General features: G+C 39.4%; 1 long non-coding RNA gene across 2 annotated transcripts; it reads left to right on the plus strand.

Annotated features, from left to right (window-relative positions):
• The first annotated feature begins 14,415 nt into the window (after window positions 1-14,415).
• LOC124788323 lies at window positions 14,416-20,017 on the plus strand. Of its 2 annotated transcripts, XR_007016087.1 has the most exons (3): window positions 14,416-15,084; window positions 15,439-15,634; window positions 19,109-20,017. It is a non-coding gene; the product is annotated as an uncharacterized LOC124788323 (long non-coding RNA). The 2 variants fall into 2 exon arrangements; XR_007016086.1 differs by lacking the exon at window positions 15,439-15,634.
• The last annotated feature ends 1,333 nt before the right edge of the window (window positions 20,018-21,350 follow it).

Genomic DNA, 21,350 nt, shown 5'->3' on the forward strand with positions numbered 1-21,350 from the left:
GAAAGAGCTTGAAGGGTACCACAAACATCCACCGAGCGAGGTGGCGCAGTGGTTAGACGCTGGACTCGCATTCGGGAGGACGACGGTTCAATCCCGCGTCCGGCCATCCTGATTTAGGTTTTCCGTGATTTCCCTAAACCGCTCCAGGCAAATGCCGGGATGGTTCCTTTCAAAGGGCACGGCCGACTTCCTTCCCCGTCCTTCCCTAATCCGATGGGACCGATGACCTCGCTGTCTGGTCTCCTTCCCCAAACCAACCAACCAACCAACCACAAACATCTAAATGGCAGTCACCTCGACATAATCTTAACAATTGAGGAGACTGACAATATTAAAAGGAAGATCACAATTTAATTGTCCTGTCAACAATGGGGTCATTAGAGTCAGAGCACAAGCTCGAGCTTGGGAATGTTGGTAGGGAAATTGGCTGTGGCCTTTTCAAAGGAACCAGCCTGACATCTACCTTCAAAATTTAGGAAAACCACAGCCCATCTACATCTCTATGGTTGAACAGAAATTTGAACACCAGTCCTTCCAAATGTGAGTCCAGTATCTCAAGAAATGCGCCACCTTTTTCGATACTGTCACTGAAGTTGCAGCTCTAGATGTGCTTGTTTGCAAGATATTAGTAGAAAATGTAATGTAGTACGGCTTTCAGAACCTCAGCTATCTGAGGTGGTCTCAACTCACTCTCTTGCAGAAAATCTGGTTGTCCTTGGGACATGGTCCGGATGAGTTGATCACATCAGTGAAGTTGAACGTATAGGACAAGAACTTTGGTTCTTGAGGAAGACAATTGCAATCAATAGAAATTTGATCAACATCAAAGCAGGTCAAGGGCACAACATCAAATTGCAATTCTGCCCTGCACCAGTTGCATTAATGAATACTATAGGAAACTCAGAAGGAAAGAAGTTCAGCCATATTTTCTAGCATTCAGAAGATAAAAAATTAACTTGTTTCAATATAATACAGGAAAACAACACAGATATGTTGGTTTGTGTCTGTAATGATAATTATACAGATGCAGTAAGGTTCCACAACACAAATTACCATAAGTGACAAACAGGCTTAAACCATCCATTACAACTCACAATTGCCAAATATGGCAATGAATTTGGGCAGATAGTCAACTTTAAAAGTAGTTCTACACTTGTTAATGAGCTGCACATGCTCCAGAGGAAAGTGCAAGAAGATCTGGAAATGACAGTAGGTCCCAACAATTTTAACTGAGATGGACTACTATTGGGGGTAAGCAGCATTGCTACTAGATAATGAGCAACAAGGAATACTGATGCCCAGTGAGTATGTGGACTGCTAATGGTATCCACAGAAAATCTAAATATTAATACAAATGTGACTGCCACTTGCAATCTCAAAATATGGATAACATCAAAGTACATTCATGTTTGCCCCTTTGGCCACAGAATCACACTGACTGCCATATGTCAATCACGATATTGTTTTCAATGATCTATTGCATTAACTTCCTAGTAGCCAAATAAATGCATTAAAAATAGAAAAGTTAAAGATTTTTGTTTAATGTAAGAGGCAAAAAGTGACACAGCATATCAATCCTGGAAGAAGAGTCCATGTACTATTTTCATAGAGCTCCTGTTGGCTCATACAAAGAATTGCCTATAATTCTCTCGTCTTTTTCTCCTTGGAGTTTCTTTCTACCTTCAGTGCACTTTGTTCCTAGTTTCCTTTGGAGTGCATTCTCTGACCTAACATTCTAGTTGTATATCTTGTCTCTGTATAATGTTTCTGTATTCAGTTTCCACTGGATCAATTTGGGTTCTTTCTAAGTCAAGTTTGACTAGTGTGGCCCATGGAATTGTCTGTATGTCACAATTCTGTTGGTGAGTCATGTTGATGATAGCCTGCTGACATCTGCTGCTAGGTCAACGTTAGACCAAGAATTTTTCTCATGATTTTGCATTCATCCTTCAGTATGTTTTCCATCTTGCTTTCTGTACAGAGTGTTAGTGTCACACTTGCATACAGTATTTCAGGCTTGATTACTATGTTTTGGTGTCTGATCTTGGTCTGAAAGGATATGTATTTCTTTTTATATACATCTTGTGTTTTCCCATTTGCTCTCTTCATTTTTTATAGTGAAGTCTTTTCTATTTCTGCAGGTTTAAGGATGTCACCTAGATATCTGAAATATATAACTCTGTTTATCTTGCCACATTGTGTGTAATTTTGAGCAGAAGAATGCAGACTGCTGGAAAGAGATTTGCTGGCCAATTCTTTCTGTACATTCTTTTAGTATTTTTATTTATTTGGTTGCTGATAAATGTTTTTAAGAATAGTTTGGATGAGATGACATGGGGGTAATTTGTAACGAACCAAATGCTAACATAAAATTAAATCTATTCCATGATATATTCATACCATTCTTTGATTAAAATATCATAAGCTAATCAGAAAAGACACTAGAGGGATTAAAGTATCTTGTGAAAGGAAAAGGGAAATGCATCTATGGTATTGCAGTGCCTGTGTTATTCTGATTATGATGCAAAGTTCCTTTGGACATGCTCACATGTCCAAAGGAACTTTGCATCATAATCAGAACAACACAGGCACTGCAATGTTGTATTTATCTGCCGATACCAGGCAAGTCACTTTCAAGTACAATGTCTGACCTGTATGGGAATATACATAATGGATGTACGAATACAGGTTGCAGACGCATGGTTGGTGACATATGGAAGTTTGGGTCTGGCTGTGAGTCATGCACAGATAGCCAAATGGTAAGGTGACTACTAGCAATAAGCAGGAAATCCAATTTCGAGTCCCGGTCTGGCACAAATTTTCATTGTTGTCATTCCATTCTACTGCTGATGGTAGTCCTCATTGACAGTTGCAAATTCATTTAATGGTAATGTGTCTTTTGGCAAGAACAAGTAGATCATGCAATAGTATTACTAAACATTTCTCAAATATAGCGGAAAGCATAGGGACAAACAGTTCAGAAGCAAAATCATAGCAGTATGTTGAAAATTTAACTTCCATAAAATTCAATCATACGAATGTATCAAGAACTTCTCCTTCTGAAATTAAGAAACTTACATATTCTCTCAAAAATTAAAGCTCATCTGGTTTTAAAGGTGTTTCCAGTAGAGTACTAAAAATCTGTTCCCCTGTAATAAGGCCAGTCCTACCTGAAATATATAATGCATCGCTAACTCAAGGTGTTTTTCCACAGAGACTGAAATATGCTGTTATTAAACCCCTCTTTATGAAAGATGCTAAGAGATATATCAATAACTACTCATCTGTTTCAGTGCTGACAATATTCTCCAAAATTTTTGAGAAGTTGGTGTAGTCAAGAATAATATCTCACCTTAGCAACAACAGTATCCTTGGCAAATCATAGTCTGGGTTTCAGAAGGGTTGCTCTACTGAGAATGCTATTTACATGTTCACTCACCATATTTGACAAGCATTAAATAATATAATAGTGTCGGTATTTTCTGCGACCTCCCAAAAGCACTTGACTCTGTGAATCACGAAATCCTCCTAGGTAGACATTTTATGGGATTGCTGGTATAGCCAATCAGTGGATAATGACATATCTAACCAAAAGAATGCAGAAAGTTGTACTTAGTAATTCAATATAGTCCAGGGACATGATTCCCACTGGGGAGAAATCACATATGGGGTTCCACAAGGTCCAACCTTAGGTCCACTACTGTTCCTCATATATGTAAATGATCTTCCATCTAGTATACAATAAGTACAATTAATTCTTTTTGCAGATGGTACTAGTATTGTAATCAATCCAAGCACATATACAGAAACAGAAGAAATGATTTGTTGAATAATGTAATACGAGATGTTCAATAATGTCATATGGGATAATGTTCTGGGGTCACTCATCTTTAAGAAAGTCTTCATTGCACAAAAAGTGCCATAAGAATAATATGTGGTATTCACCCATGATCCTCTTTTAGCCACCTATTTATGGAATTGGGCATTCTGACTATGGCTTCACAGTATATTTATTCCCTCATTAAGTTTCTTGTAAATAATGCACAATAGTTCAAAATTACAGTACCAGAAGGAAAAACTGACATTCATTACTCAAAATTAAGGTTGTCCTTAGCACAAAATGGGATGCACAATGCTGCAATAAATATTTTTTATCACTTACCCTTTGATAAAAATGTAAAATTTGATAACAAACTGACAAAGTGTCTCTTTGACAATTCCTCCTATTCTGCAGAAGAATTTCTATTACTATAATGTGTAATAGGTGGTGGGTAGGAAGTACTAACTCACAGCTGTATATCTTTTTTCTTTTTCTTAAAAAAAAAAAAAAAAGAAAGAAAAAACTGAAAAATGTTCAGAATTTAACCATATGCACAAATTTATTTGCGATGTGAATGTAAAATAACTCATTTCACATCATTACAATCTATTGTGCAAAATGATCCATGGAATGTGTAACTAACTAATGAACTAACTAACTTTTGATATTATGCCAGCCAGTGGTCTCTTTGATTCGTCATAGCAATTGAAAAAACTTCTTTGTTTCCAATGAATATGACCTCCATACATTTTTTTTCCTTGACAGCCACACTTTCTTTCCTTTTACACAACATTTTAAATACACACAAACACTCAAGTGCAACTACACAGCTCTGCTGACCTGAAATGATTATTCATATCTCAACAACAATGAAAGAAGAAGAATACTGAGATGTGCTAATGCATTACTCCTTCCACATTTTGTTAACAGATGGCACCACTGGACTTAAAAATAAAACTGCATATACACGAAAAAAGCAAATAACGAATCTACATATAACAGGTCTACCAGTATCAGTATCTATATCTATATTTGATAATCATTAACTACTCCTGATGAAGCTTCCAAGGCATCACTCAATTTTCCATAGTATCTTGTCTTGGAGTAATGTTGAACAATGTGCTCCAAGGTTTGCTCTGCAGTCACATTCAAAGCTATCTGTGTTCAGCAATCCTCATTCTGGTGTGCCTGGTTCTGATCCTATTTAGGCAGCAACAAAACTTTCTAAGTAGTTTGGAACTCGAAGATGGGCACAGCACAGTTTTTGTAACTGTTATGATGAAAACCTTGAAAGGATTTCCATCTCTCTTTCGAAGCTTCATCCAAGATAAAGGATTGATACTGCAACAGAACATCATCTTCCACCAGGTCTGTGTGTGAGGCATTATCCACAATGAAGGGTATAGTAAGCACACTTGGGCATATGGGACACAAAGCCTGTTCCACTCTTTAATTGTGGTCCGTTGTCAGGTCTGTTGCAGTTTATGTCTGAAATGGAATGGAGCTAAGATGTTAGTGTAAGTTTCAGCTTTACAGTTATAATGTGCACTGCCTCATCTACATGGATATCTATTTTGTTGGTGTGTGTGTGTGTGTGTGTGTGTGTGTGTGTGTGTGTGTGTGTGTGTGTGTGTTTGACAGAGAGAGAGAGAGAGAGAGAGAGAGAGTTCCTATACTGAACTAGCGCACAATACCTTTGCAGCTGAGTGCACTACAGAATATGTAGTGGAGTGTAACACATCTGCTTACGCCCTCCAGGCTGTTAACGCTGATTTCCTTATTACAACAATGAAAATTGCCATTTGGTTTCCATACAAATTGTAAATAGACTTTCGCACCCTGTATTTTACCCCTGCCACCTTCAGAATTTGAAAGAGAATATTCCAGTCAACATTGTCAAAAACTTTCTCTAAGTCTACAAATGCTAGAAACGTAGGTTTACCTTTCCTTAATTTAGCTTCTAAGATAAGTCGTAGGGTCAGTATTGCCTCATGTGTTCCAATATTTCTACGGAATCCAAACTGATCTTCCCTGAGGTCGGCTTCTACTAGTTTTTCCATTCGTCTGTAAAGAATTCGCGTTAGTATTTTGCAGCCGTGACTTATTAAACTGATAGTTCGGTAATTTTCACATCTGTCAACCCCTGCTTTCTTTGGGATTGGAATTATTATATTCTTCTTGAAGTCTGAGGGCATTTCGCCTGTCTCGTACATCTTGCTCACCAGATGGTGGAGTTTTGTCAGGACTGGCTTTCCCAAGGCTGTCAGTAGTTGTGATGGAATTTTGTCTACTCCCGGGGCCTTGTTTCGACTTAGGTCTTTCAGTGCTATGTCAAACTGTTCACGCAATATTATATCTCCCCTTTCATCTTCATCTACATCCTCTTCCATTTCCATAATATTGTCCTCAAGTACATCCCCCTTGTATAGACCCTCTATATACTCCTTCCACCTTTCTGCTTTCCCTTCTTTGCTTAGAACTGGGTTTCCATCTGAGCTTTTGATATTCATACAAGTGGTTCCTTTTCGCCAAAGGTCTCTTTAATTTTCCTGTAGGCAGTTCTATCTTACCCCTAGTGAGATAAGCCCCTACATCCTTACATTTGTCCTCTAGCCATCCCTGCTTAGCCATTTCGCACTTCCTGTCAATCTCATTTTTGAAACGTTTGTATTCTTTTTTTTGCCTGCTTCATTTACTGCATTTTTATATTTTCTCCTTTCATCAATTAAATTCAATATTTCTTCTGTTACCCAAGCATTTCTACTAGCCCTTGTCTTTTCACCTACTTTATCCTCTACTGCCTTCACTACTTCATCCCTCAAAGCTACCCATTCTTCATCTACTGTATTTCTTTCCCTCATTCCTGTCAATTGTTACCTTATGCTCTCCTTGAAACTCTGTACAACCTCTGGTTTAGTCAGTTTATCCAGGTCCAATCTCCTTAAATTCCCACCTTTTTGCAGTTTCTTCAGTTTTAATCTACAGTTCATAACCAATAGATTGTGGTCAGAGTCCACATCTGCCCCTGGAAATGTCTTACAATTTAAAACCTGGTTCCTAAATCTCTGTCTTACCATTATATAACCTATCTGAAACCTTTTAGTATCTCCAGGGTTCTTCCATGTACACAACCTTCTTTTATGATTCTTGAACCAAGTGTTAGCTATGATTAAGTTGTGCTCTGTGCAAAATTCTACCAGGCGGCTTCCTCTTTCATTTCTTACCCCCAATCCATATTCACCTACTACGTTTCCCTCTCTCCCTTTTCCTACTACTGAATTCCAGTCACCCATGTCTATTAAATTTTCGTCTCCCTTCACTATCTGAATAATTTCTTTTATTTCATCATACATTTCATCAATTTCTTCGTCATCTGCAGAGCTAGTTGGCATATAAACTTGTACTACTGTGGTAGGCGTGGGCTTCGTGTCTATCTTGGCCACAATAATGCATTCACTATGCTGTTTGTAGTAGCTTACCCGCACTCCTATTTTTTTTATTCATTATTAAACCTACTCCTGCATTCCCCCTATTTGACTTTGTATTTATAACCCTGTATTCGCCTGACCAAAAGTCTTGTTCCTCCTGCCACCGAACTTCACTAATTCCCACTATATCTAACTTTAACATATCCATTTCCCTTTTTAAATTTTATAACCTACCTGCCCAATTAAGGGATGTTCAATTTTTGAAAATATAAGGAACTGGACAGATAAAAAACCTACTCACCAAGTGGCAGCATGAGAACACATATATAAAAGATATTACAGCTTGCAAGCTTTCGGAGCCACTGACTCCTTCTTCTGACAGGAAGGATGACTGAAGAAAAAGGACTAGTGAGGCAAACGTATTTGTTCATATGCAGACTCTTTACGGTAATACACCACCATTCTCACCTCAGCCTTCAACTTCATACATACCAACAACTTCACCTTTGAGGGGCAGACATACAAACAGATCAGAGGTCCAGCCATGGGAACCAGGAAAGTTTCTTCCTATGCTAAAATTTTCATGGGTTGCTTGGAGGGGTCTTTCCAGGGATCCATAGGCCTTCAGCCCCTGGTCTGGTTTATATACACTGATGGCACCTTTGTAGTATGAACTCATGGTGTTAAAATTTCTGGAATTTTTTAATACATCCTCCCAATTAAATTTCACATGGTCCTATTACAAATCCCATGCCATTTTCCTTGATATTGATCTCATTCTCACCAAAGGTCAGCTACACTCTTCCATTCACATTAAACATACTAACAAACAGCAGTACTTTGTACTTTCACTTTGACTTTCCTTGTCAAACATTCCCTCCCATACAGCCTTGGCATTTGGGACAAATGTTTTTTTTTTTTTTTTTTTTTTTTTTTTCATATGCTGGCTCTTTACGGCAATACACCACCATTTTCACCTCAGCCTTCACTTGACGTAATTACTCCACCAGCAAAGTTCAAAAGTTGATTTCCCGGCCATCCCAACCAATCCTGGTACTGCTGATCCCTCCAAAAAACAATAGAAGAGTACACCATTTGTCTCTCAGTATTATCCTGATCTTAAATGTATCAATCAGCTATTTTGACATGGCTATGACATCCTAAAAGCAACAAAGTGAGGTGGTGCAGTGGTTACCACAATAGACTCACATTCGGGAGGACAACAGTTCAAACCCGCGTCCAGCCATCCAGATTTAGGTTGTCCACGATTTCCTCACATCGCTGCAGGCAAATGCCAGGATGGTTCCTTTTGAAAGAGCATGGCCGATTTCCTTCCCATCCTCGACACGATACAAGCTCCTGCTGCATCTCTAATGATCTCAATGTCAATGGGACATTAAACTCAATCTTCCTTTCTTCCTTCTTCCTAAAAGCATGCTCTGAAATGAGGTCTATTCTGCCAAAGATTTTGCCCACCACATCTGTAACAGCTTTTTGTTGCCATCCTAATCTCAACAATATTCCTGTCAAACCCCATGTTCCTTCTGCAGCCATCTTCCTACCCTATGGCTCCTACATGTGACCATCCCCACTGCAAGACTTGCCCTATGCACTCTCCAGGCACCACCTATATCAGCCCTGTGACTTCCAAACATACATTATGAAAAGGACAGTCACCTATGCAGTGACACGCCACATACCTGCTGCTACGTAAACACTATTTGGCCTTTTACATTGGCATTACTAACAGCAAGTTATCAGTTAGGATGAATGGGCATAGGCAGAGGGTGAAAACTGGTAACACACAATATCCTGTTGCAAAGCATGCTCTACAACCTGGTAACATCAATGCCTGTCTCACCACACGTGCCATCTGCATTTTTCCACCAGACACCAGTTTCTCACAACACCACAGGTGAAAACTGGCACTACAACGTCTCCTTGGTTGTTGCCACCCACCTGGCCTTAATTTACAGCAATTTCTTTGGTCTCAGCATTTCTTCACGGTAACTATTCCTTTCTTCACTCTCCTTTTGTTTTCTACATCGTTCATTTTCTAACCTATTTTTCACCTTCCCCTGCTCACCTTTATCACATGCAACACCCTCAGCTTTTCACTCTTCATAACTCATGCACGATTTTTCAACAGAAATCTGCATCTTGTATATTACCTATCTTCCTCCTATAAGGTCTCCGGTTTGCACAACTCGTCTGGGGCAGTCCCCAACAATTGATCTTTCCTTCTCATCCCATCCGGTAAGTCTCCCCTGACCCGGGATTCTGCCAGAGGAAGGAGCCACTGGCTCCAAAAGCTTGCAAACTGTAATACCTTTTACGTGTGTGTTCCCACCACCACTTGGGGAGTAAATTTTCTTATTATGTTATTTCTGGTTTGAGTTTTTGCCCATTAGCTACTAGTATTTTTTGTGTGTCACAGAATGGTCAATAGTGCTGCCAGTGATTTATTAGTTTGTTCCAATCTGAAACATTCAGTTTTGTCTCTGCTATGTGGTTACCGAGGTGGGGTGCACAATTTCTGTTTTGGCTGGATTTGGACTCAGTCACAACCTCCTAATAATATTCAGCTGTTCCAGCTTGCTGAGAGTGTTATTGGAATTTTAGGAACATAAAAGTTATGCTAAGGTGACTCTGAAGTATAAATTTCTTGTCACGTTCTCTATGAATCTGGTAAATGTTGCACAAGGAATTATTTTTTTTAGTTTCAGCTTGAATGCACATAACCACACTGGGTCCTAAGCAACAGTTATTTCCATGAATATAACTGTTGTTTCTAGGCCGATCTGGGGTCCTTACTCAATGTGTGATGTCAAAGCTAGGAGTTGCTCTCAGCAACCTCTGTTAGCTCTAAACTCAGCTTTTTCAGGAAGACTAACACTGTCTACCAGTTTCTATATTCCAAATAATCTCCATACGTTGCTCCTCAGGCTATGGGCTCTAAAAGCTGACCTGTATAAATTCTACCTAGATGGCAACTGCTCTGAATGTAAGGCCCCTCAGTGTCATAAAGATATGTCAGAATATGATTTATGTGGTAGGAGTGCTCAAGAAGTTTTACAGGAATTGACTGGCAAGATTATGATGATGAGCAAAGAATATATGAGAAGTGGGGTCTTTTTTTATTACTTTAAAAATTGTAACTGTATGTTTTCATTTGTAATATCTGTAAAGTACGGAGATGTCACACACAATTTTGGCCTGAGTGTCAAATCGCACATCTGCTACAGCTATGCCACTGAAGATATGCTCATTGGGGATAACAGTTGTACATCATGTAATTATTGTGACGAATACGAATAACTAAGCCTCAACAAGAGTCATATTGGCTTCAAGTGACAATACACATAAAATGCCAACACTTAACAACTATTGTTTTAATTTGTTGGTTGTCTGCATGGTTAATTAGACTGCCTGCCAATCAAAGAATAATTATGTTTGTATTTCATTTCATCAGTCAGACAGAAGACTGCAGTGGAGAACATTTGTATATGACTTACTTTACAACACCCAATATCACTAATTTATTTCATTGAAATATGTTGATGGGTGAATAACAATAAACTTCTTTCTAACCAATAATCCTGAGAAGGCTATTAATTTTTTCTTAAATTAGAGTTTAGAGGAATTGCACTGATAGACAAACCATAACCTTAACTGGGACATTTTTAGATCGTGTATGTACCCTTGAACCATAAGCAATCATACACTGTAAGGTAAAGTGAGGCTTAGTATGTAGTCAGGTTCTCACTTTTGAGCCACATGTTAAAATCACCAATGCTGTCATCATTTAAATAATAAGGCATCATTTAAATAATAAGGCATCAAGAAAAATAAGACATCATTTTGTTCAAGAATTGTTTTGTTCAACTAAGGCACTGGATAAATGTTACAAGAGAAAACTCAAACTGAATGAAGTAAGGAAAAATATCTCATTGCAGTATCAAGTTCTTGCACAGGTAGAGCAAAATCTGTATTGCATAATGTAATCTCCTATTTTTATTCTGTTGCTATAGTTTTTCTACCTTTTTTTTATTTGGCTTTCAGTTAGTCTTGTTTTTCTTTTTATACTTAACTTATCTGTATTTAATTTTAATCTTTTACACACACCTACGTTGCTTCTTGTCTCTGTAGCACACATATTCTTACTCCATTCCTATCATCTACTGCTTGTCTACTTTTGCCATCACACAGTTCATTTATTTGCTTTATTCTTAGTGCAATTGTTTTCTCTGCATCCTTTTCCTCCTTTCTGCAGTTAAAGTAATGATGTTTCCTGACTGATCTAATTAGCAATTTGATGCATTTTGTCTTCAATCTTTCTTAAGCATAATTTATAGTACAGTATCTTCTCACAATATTTTTGCACCTATAGGAATGTTCTGTTCTTCTGAAAACAGCTTTTCCACTGTTACACTTTATTGATCTTTCTTTGTCACTAGTTTCAGAGTAGCAGTCTCAAAAACTATTTCTTATAATCTGCTAAGCTGTGAAGCTGGAACCTGGCATCGTCAATAGCCAGCTGGACTAAAAATTGAATAGAAGTGTGACACATACATAAATTAATAAATAAATAAATAACATAAAAATAATAGTGTTGATGTGACTGTGCAATGAAAATTCTTCTAAGCTTCAATCCATGGAACCATTTTTAGGAGAATAAATCTAAGTTTTTCAGTGATGCCACACTAATTTTGCTGTGTTATCCCTACAAGACACAGCCAGGGAAATAGCACCACAGACACAAAGATGCGAGCTGGTTCCCGTGCTATAGAGATTTGCCATGTGCACGAGTTCCACCAACAGAACAGGCAGTGCTGAGGATGAAGATATCAACTTCGCCTCACCAATTGCCGGGTGAGTACAATTCGCCAATGACTGGATGACAATGGACAGAAGCCTACTCGGAAGACAGAAGAGCTGCTCTCGTTCACTTGGTTATAGATCATTGTCCAGGGCTGACTTCGACACGGAATGTCATTTAATGAACTCTTAGAAGTGAACCGACAGTTGTCATAAAATGTATTTGCTATGTACTGTGAAGTTTACCTATAATTATTTGCATTTAGCCACTAACCCTCTTGCAGTCAGCCGATTCGGAGTGGCGTGTGCTAAAAATGTCATGCGTATTTATACTGTTATGCTACATTTTATTTAAATTGCCATAGGCCTATATCGCACAGTATTCACTTTAAAAATATAAAAAAAAATTACCACTTATCCATAAAAGTATGTAGAATATCATGGCTTCCACAGATTATCATAATGTTTCAAATGAATTTGATTGTGACAGTCCAAATAAAATATATATTTTTTAAATATTATAAATTTGACTTTGATTCCATATATCCAGCACTGTACTTCAATTTAAGAAGGATAACTACAGTCCATAGAATCTACACACATTTCTGAGTAAAATGACATGAGGGATATGAAATTTGTGTTAGAATTTAGAAAGATAATAATTATTTATTTGAAGAGAACATTACAGAATTTCCATGTCTACAGTATGACTTAGCATTTGTGTTTAGGAAAACATTCACCATGCAACCCCTTATTACATCTATTACAAACAGTTCTTGACCTCCTTTTCCTTCCCTCACTAGTATACAGACAGCATCTTGACTCTTTCTTCTCTGGAAGTTTTTTCAAACTCAGAGAACCACGAGGATTATCAGTTGCATTTTTTTTCTTGCAGCCATTCATATGACAAGGCTTCAATTAGCATTGCAGTATATACATAACTGGAAACAACTTTCCTTCCTTTATTATGCTCTTTGTATAATATGTAAGGGTTCAGCACCATTCTTGACATTATGTTAAAAGCTGCCTTTTTCCAGAAACGAAGAGTTCGCCTCTCATCCAAATACGCATACAGCATCATTTCGGATGTGTCTATTCCACCCATATACTGGTTGTACTGGTGTGTTATTTCTGGCATTTTTACTGTTTTATTTTTATTTTGGACTTCAATGTCAGCAGCACCAACTTAACTTGACAATTAGAGAACGGGGGTATGCTGTCACATTCTTCCATTTCTTATACAGTTTGGACAATGTAGCATGTTTAGCTATAAACTGTTTAGCTGAGTGATTTGTTTCAGTTACAATGAGATGCAGCAACGTTGTAGTAAAGAATAGATTGAAATATTCTATCACAGGAGATCCTGCTGGCGGCATATGTTTTGGTCCTCGCAGCTCTTGAAATGGATGTGGCAATGGCTGTAGCGTTTTCGGTGCAAGTACTTCAGTGTATTGTACATCTTCCATTTCGTCTTCACTTTCGTTTACAGTATCGTCACGTACATCACTGTCACTTTCTGATCTGTTGCTACTTTCGCTAAAACACTCTGTATCACTAGTACATTCTAAAAGTTCACAAATTTCTTCGTCGGTAAGTCCTCTGCTGTGGCCTGATGTAGGTCGCATTTTTCACAAAAAGTGGAGGAAATAAACAAACTGTAAACTCTTCTCGTGAAGAAAAACACACAGAAACAATGATAAATAACAGTACTGCACAAAAACAAGAACGTATAATACATGTAAACGTGTACTGCTAAACACAACGTCAATAAACAAACGATGCAAAAGCGGAATAATCGAACTCTAATATTTCACCGAAACGATGCTCAATTGTCGATAGCTAATAGCTATCGACCTATACATAGCTCGAGGGAAAGAGCATCGGTAATCAGCACCCCAGTACCATTTAGCGCCCGATTCTGTAAGCTAAACAAGACTAAGCTTAGTAGTAGTAGTACAGACGAATCGGCATTACGGCACCCTGACAGTATACAGCGTCAGTACGTAGAGTTGGGCAACACGACTGTTTTTCCCCATTCGATTCCTACGATTCGTTCACGATTCATTATAGTCTGCGATGGCACGATTCTTACTCACAAATGGCAGGACATGTCTGAAATCGGTAATGGGGTTAAAATCGAACTCTGTCAGAAGTAGCTTATTTTTGAGTAAACATGCATATGACGTTACAAGTGTGATTCTCGATTTATACTTGTAATGCCTTAATTGACGAAAGTTCACGTTTGATTTGATTGCATCTATTGTTTTATTTCAGTATGCCAGGGAAGAGGAGTCGATTTGTGCGAAAGGTGGCGCAAAATTGCTTCATTTGTTCACACGCATCCTCGACTTGACTGCCATCTGGCGGTCATAATCATTCGGCAATCGGCATGATTCGGAAGTTGCCTTCGATCGAAGCATAGCGTATTGCGTACTAAGAATCGATGAACCGTTGGGACTTGGAATCGTTACGATTCGGTAACACGCAATCGTTCTTACGATGCTTTTGAACGACGATTCGTCCATATCACGATTCGATTCTTACGATTCTTTATTTAGAGTCGTTCAAATGAACGACTCATTCACGAATCGCCACAACTTTAGTCAGCAGGGGGTAACGATAGATCGGTACCTTGACATTCAAAGGGTTAAGGGCGTTTTTTGTGTTATATTACATGCAGTGTTGGAGACTTCACTGTTCAACAAGTCACAAAGACTTTAACTCATTTGTGTGACTTTGTTGCAAATTTGTTGGAGTGTTGTAGAACCTTCGTTCTTCTATCCTGTTGTCTGTCCGTGGAGCATAGTTGTGTAATAGTGGCAGGGAGAAATCATCTTAATGGTGCACTGCAACAGAAACCGCTTCACGAACACACAAACTCGGCCTGCTGTAACAATAGTGCCAACTTGGCCTCCACAGCAGTAGCAATGAGGCCTTTACAAAACTGGTGATGAGTTTACAAAACTGGTAACGAGGTGGCGGCTTCCCAAGCCGGAAGCAGTGGCAACAAAGGCTGGAGTGAGTTTTGCTTTGAAGTTAGTGTTCTTATTTGCATTGTTTCTCCTAATCCAACACTGCACATTTGTGAGATTTTTTATTCCAGTTGTGGGAGCATGTCATGTATGTCACACCTTTTGCTTTTGTGTCATTGCTATTGTCTAACTAGTTATGTCAACCCCACCAACTACCCAACCACAATTTATAATTCATTATCCTGTGGTGCAACCGTCACCTATGCCTGCATCGACTCCAGCTTCAAATCCACAGCATCCACCAATTGTATCTGTTCCTACCGAACCATTACCTTATGTGGATGTGCAATTGCCACCGGATCTTTATACGTTCCTTCAGTTTCAAATGGAGTTGTTTCAGAAGCTGGCCAAAATCATGATACAATTTGTCACACATCGAGCAGCAGCTCAAACAGTAAGCAGTGTTTCGGCAGCCACGCCTGCAGCTTCTGTGCCACAGTTCTTGCCACTGTATCATACCTTTGACGGAAACGCATAAGACTGGACAGTGTATGCTGTACGATTTGGGGCCAACCTAGCAGCCCACTACAAATCAGGTACTGTGATGCAGGCTTACGTCCTTTCCATCGTTGATGTATTATTGTATAGGACTCTTACAAAACTCTTCTCTACATCACAGCCTGCGGACACCAACTTTGATACATTGGTTGGTGCAATAAATAAATACTATGAAGACCTTAGCACCATTGCGGCTACCAGGTTTAAGTTTTTTTGTTTTAAGAAGCAGCCACAACAAACATACAGTCAGTGGGTCACGGAATTACAAGGCTTAGCACAGAAATGCAAGTTCTGTTGTGAATGTGGACAATATTACAGTGACTGTATGATCAGGGATGCAGTCACACAGAATGTGACTGACAGGCAATAGGATCAGAGAAAAGATTGTGAAATATTCCAATCCTGCTCTTGAGCAAGTATTGCAGATCACTGATTACTGAGGCTCTTGTGATTTTGCTGTAGACAGTTTTCAGCACTCTGGTAACATTTGTGGTGTAGTGTGGATAGCCGCAAATAGCGCCAGTGCTACATGGTCCCGTAAACAGCCACACTTAACGGCACACAAACAGCCTCACAGACAGAATATCGTAACATGTCAAGAGCTTAAGTGCAAGCTGTGCTTTGCTCACCAACAGCGTGGTACAAAATCTTGTCCCCAATGCTGTACAGTACATAAATGTGAACATTGCCTGTCATCCCAAGCCACTTGCTATTCCTGCCACCGAACTGGATATGTACGAAGTGTTTGCTTAAAAAGACAAAAGTCCACGGATCACAATGTGAAACACTTGCTCCATGCTATGCAAGTGCATGTTGTAAATTCAGAACAGGTTGCTCCCACAGAACAATCAATAGTTACCCTGTGCAACATCTCTCTACTAAATTGTATGTACCTTTAGTGATTCCAGGCCATATGGTCAAACTTCAGTTAGATACAGGTGCATTCTGAGTCCTTGTTAAATTATGAAACTTATGAACTGTTAGGCAAACCACAACTGTGTCAATCTACAAATATGCTTACAGCGTACAAAGGCCAGAACATTTCAGTGATACGAACACTTAACATTGCAGTCACGCATCGCAATCTGCAGAAGACAATTTCCTTTCAAGTGCTACAAAGTACACAATCAGTTAATATTTTTGGTCTCGACTTGTTCGGACTAAACACTGTGGACAATGTGCTAGCTGTGTCTCATTTCAATTCAAGTGACAGTATTGGTAAGCTCTGTGTTGAATTTCAAGAATTGTTTGCTACTGATGTAGGTAAAGACAATAACTTTGTAGAGCACATCATGCTTAAAGACAATGCACAGCCATGCTTTTTCACAGCATGTGCAGTGCCTATTGCTCTTTGTGAACAGGTTGCAAAAGAACTGGCTCACTGGCAAGATAATGGCATACTCAAACCATCTATGCAAGTCAGTGGTCTTCCCGTATAGTTTATGTTCACAAATAATCAGGAAAAATTAGGATTTGTACTGATTTCAAAGCCACTGTCAGTCCTCTGCAGTTGTGGATACTTATCCATTACCTCGACATGACAGACTCATGGATCGCTTAGGCACAGGTCTCTAATTTTCAAAGACTTACCTTCACAATGCCTACCTTCAGGTTCCTCTTGATGAAGCTTCGCAAAATGTGTTTGTCTTCAACACACATTTAGGACTTTTCAAGTTCCTTTGTTTGCCTTTCAGTAGCACATCAGCACCTGCTACTTTTCAACACCACCTAGAACAGCTAACTACTTCTGTACCTTCATGTACAAATTACCAGGATGATATTGTTGTTGCTGGCTGCAATTCTCGAGTTTTTCATCTGACACAGGCACATTTGCAAGCAATACATGATCTCAAACCACCTCAGAATGTCAAAAAATTGCAATCTGTCTTAGGGAAGCTCAATTATTACATTCGCTTCATCCCTAACGCAGCTCATACAGCGGCTCCCTTGCATCACCTTCGCCGCAAAAATGTTCCTTTTGTTTGGTCCCAAGATTGTAACATAGCCTTTCAGAAACTGAAAGCGGCATTTCTCAGTGATCGATGCTTGGTTTATTTCAATCCTACCAACCTGTCATTTTGGCCATGGACACATTGTCCTATGGAATTGCTGCTGACTTGTCATACTGGATTGGTTTGTCAGACAAATCTATTGCCTTCGCTTCCAAGCTCCTTAACAGAGCTCAGCAGAGCTATTCACAAATAGAAAAGGAAGCTCTCGCCATCATTTTTGGAGTGACTATTTTCACCAGTACTTATATGGTCGAAAATTCTATTTGATCACAGACCACAAGGCTTTGCAGTCACTCTTCAATCTGCCCAAACCAATTCCTATTTGTACTGCAATGTTGGGCTCTTCTTCTCTCCCACTACCAGTATGAGATCACTTATTGGCCCACTTCTAAGCATGTGAATGCACACACTCTCTCACGTCTTCCTATGTGGCCTGATGCTGACTTAAACATTTCTGAAGCAGCATGTTTTCAAATTGATGCACAAGAAATTCATGTTGTTGGGCAGTTTCCCCTGGATTATCGCAAAGTAGCACAAGCCACTTCTTCCGATCCCAATATGCAGATTTTGCTCCGATACATTTCTACCGGATGGCCATCTTCTATTGAGCACATTGTTAGCCTCATTATTCGTCGATATTTTGCACATTGATATGATCTTTCTGTTGTTCATGGTGTCATTTTGCTTCACACAGGACATTCGCGTGTGGTGGTACCAAAAGTGCTTCAAACACATGCACTCAGCTTATTGCATCATCATTGGGGTGTTGTCTGCACAAAAGATTCAGCGTGCAAGGCAGAGGCACCTGGGCAGCATGTGCACGTAGACTTTGCTCACACCTACTGGAACACTCGCTGGTTAGTAGATGTTGATGCATACAGTAAATTCCCCTTTGTCGTTCCCATGTCATCGACAACATCTTCCTTCACTTTGCTAGCACTTCAGTCCATGTTCTGCATCGAAGGTCTACCTGAATTGCTCATTGTGGACAATGGACCTCAATTTGTCTCGGCAGAATTTGAAGATTTCTGTACGGCAAATGGCATACACCTCTCACCTCAGCACCATTCAACCCAGAATCGAATGGTGAGGCTGAACGTTTTGTTTGCATGTTCAGAAAGCAAATGGACAAACTTCGCTTGCATCATCGACGCGAACAAGCCTTGCTTTGCTTCATGTCCACTTGTCACTCCCAGCCCCACAACGGGCCTTCATTGGCAGATTTGCTACATGGGCGACGCCACTGCATGCTCTTGCATTTCCTCCATTCCCCGCTACAGCTGGGACCTACAGATTCCAGTCAGCCAACATACCAGATTAGCCAACATATGTTTTACAGAATCTATGGCAGAAAGAAGTCAAGGGAGTGTGGCTTCATTACTAATTCAATTAGTTCGCATATGTTTCAGATTTGAGGTCCAGATGAATTGCAGAAGCGGCACCTAAATCAGTTTTGCCTTTGTCATTTGCAATGTTCTGCCACTTCTTATATGTTCACAGATTCCTGGTTGATGCAACCCAAGCGCCATCCTTCACAGTGGGGTCACGCAATGCTGTTTTCGGACCTCGAGCTGGTGGACATCACTCCGATGCTGCACCCGCCCACTAGTGGACGTCCAGCAGCACCTGCCATGTCACCACTACTGGGTAAACCCCACGCCGAGGCCTCCCGAGGGGCCTCCAGTTAGACAGATGCTGTCGCGGATTGACATCATCAAGAAGATGCCCTGCTGAAGGGTGCTGGGATGCACTTTCTGCATCGTTTTTCTGCCGGTGTTCCCTCGCAGTCTCAAGAGGGATGTCAGGGTGTGACTTAGCATCGGGTATAGCAACTGTCGCTGCTCCAGCTCTGGTTCCAACAACCATGCCTCCCCCTCACTATCAATATGGTGCTCAGACGTACATGACAATGGTGCAGTGGTTTGTGGAGGGGGGAGGGGAGGGGGTGCTGTGTCTTCTGAACAAGACACAGCCAGGGAAAAAGCACCACAGGCACAATGATGGGAGCTGGTGCCAGTGCCATAGACACTCACCACTTGCGCGAGTTTCACCAGCACCACAGGCAGTGTTGAGGCTGAAGATATCAAATTTGCCTCAGCCAATTGCCAGCTGAGTACAATCCGCCAATGACCAGACAACAACAGACAGAAGGCTACTCAGAAGACAGAAGAGCAGTTCTCACCCACTTGGTTATAGATCCTCGTCCAGAGCTGACTTAGACAGGGACTGTTCTTTAGTGAACACTTAGAAGTCAACAGACAGTTGTAATTTGCATTTTCTGTTACTGTGAAGCTTACATACTATTATTTGCACTTAGCCATTGAGGGCCTTTTTTGTGTTATATTACATGTAGTGTGGAAGACTTCATTATTCAACAAATCACAAAAACAAATAAACCTTTTTAACTCATTTGTGTGACTTTGCCATAAATTGTTGGAGTGTTGTAGAACCCTCGTTGTCCTATCCTGTTACGTGACCCTAGGGCATAGCTGTGTAATAGTAGCAGAGAAAAATAGACTTAGCAATGTACTGCACCAGAAGCCATTTCACCAACTCACGAACACGGCCTTCCATAAAAACAGTGGCAACTCGGCCTGCACAACAGTAGCGATGAGGTCTTTACAAAACCAGCAACAAGGATTTAAAAAAAATTGTTTTTTGTTTCCACTGCAGGGAGGCCATTAAATGCACCACACAAAGACAGCAACAAATCTAATTTTGAAAACATGAAAATTTATTGCTGCTGACTATGCTTCTCCTACAGATTCTGGGAAATGTGAAAGAAATTTTGCTGCATAATATCTATCTAATGTAAAGCATTAATAACAATAAATTGTAGCTTCTTGTTTCTAGAACAACACAGTACTTCACACACAGCAAGCATAACATTTAACTCAATTTAACATATAACACCCAAAATGTGTCATGTGGAAAACAAATTAAACAAAGAATTGTAACCTACAGCAGCAACTCTATTGACATAAATAATGAACAATTGTTTTTGCAGTCTTAAGTTTAAACATGCACTTTATAAGGATGCAATTAAAGATTTCAGTGTTTTTGCAAAATTTGTCACACTGGGTAACATGACTTACGTTACAGTCCAGCATGAAAATCTGAGTGGAAATTGCTGCATATATCTTTGATTTCTGATTGGTCATCTTAGCTTAGTACTATGTTTCCCAATTTAGAAACTTCTCTGTAAAAAAGAAATAATGCCAGTTTTTTATTGTTTTCTCAAAATATCATCTATGTTCTACAATTAAAGTAGTGTACTTCAAGACTAAACTCAAGTACGCATTTCACATCCTGATGGTCATGGAGCTATTTAACATAACACAATGACTTCATTGTAGACTATGAATTTAACAGTAAACTCACAATTACTAGGAGAATGAGGCACAAGAATATCGACCAAAACACTAAGATGTTGACAGTAAGAATCAGCTGTGAAATGTGACACTCACTCTGTTAGAATTATAGTGTGACATTTGAAAAAATAAAGATTAGCCACAAACTCTCAGGAATTTTGGGAATTTTGTCAAAAATAGGTTTGAATTTGAAAATTGTTTGACATACTTAAAAGCTAAATTTTTCTATGTTCAGGAATTTCTTAAAAGCAGGTTTTTCTGTATATAGGAATTACCATGATGTTACACACTATTAAAACTAAACTAATTAAACATAGAGCAAAAGTTCTTCATGGTAGACTGTTATTCTACCATAACGTGCAGGTCATGTG

This window comes from Schistocerca piceifrons, chromosome 3, assembly GCF_021461385.2.
Source record: "Schistocerca piceifrons isolate TAMUIC-IGC-003096 chromosome 3, iqSchPice1.1, whole genome shotgun sequence".
NCBI lineage: Eukaryota > Metazoa > Arthropoda > Insecta > Orthoptera > Acrididae > Schistocerca > Schistocerca piceifrons.